Consider the following 306-nt stretch of genomic DNA (forward strand, 5'->3'; position numbering starts at 1 on the left):
GTCCTGCCCTTATTCAAGACACTGGTAAACACGCCTGAGCCCACATTCGGTCCCTGCATTGAAGCAGGCTGGGTCCTGCCTTTCTTCAAGCCTCTGGCAAACAATAATGAGCCTACAACTTACTCCATAACCCTAAACTTAGGTGTGTCCTGACCTTTTTCAATCGCCCAGGAAACACTTCTGATCCCGCATCTCATTCCCTGCACCGAACCCAGCTGTGTCCTGCCCTTTTTCAAGACCCCAAGAAATACTCCTGAACCTACATCTCAGTCATTGCACTGAACGAGTCTAGGTCCTGTCCCTGTT

Source organism: Bison bison, unplaced genomic scaffold (assembly GCF_000754665.1).
Source record: "Bison bison bison isolate TAMUID 2011002044 unplaced genomic scaffold, Bison_UMD1.0 scf7180017864492, whole genome shotgun sequence".
In the NCBI taxonomy this organism is placed as follows: domain Eukaryota; kingdom Metazoa; phylum Chordata; class Mammalia; order Artiodactyla; family Bovidae; genus Bison; species Bison bison.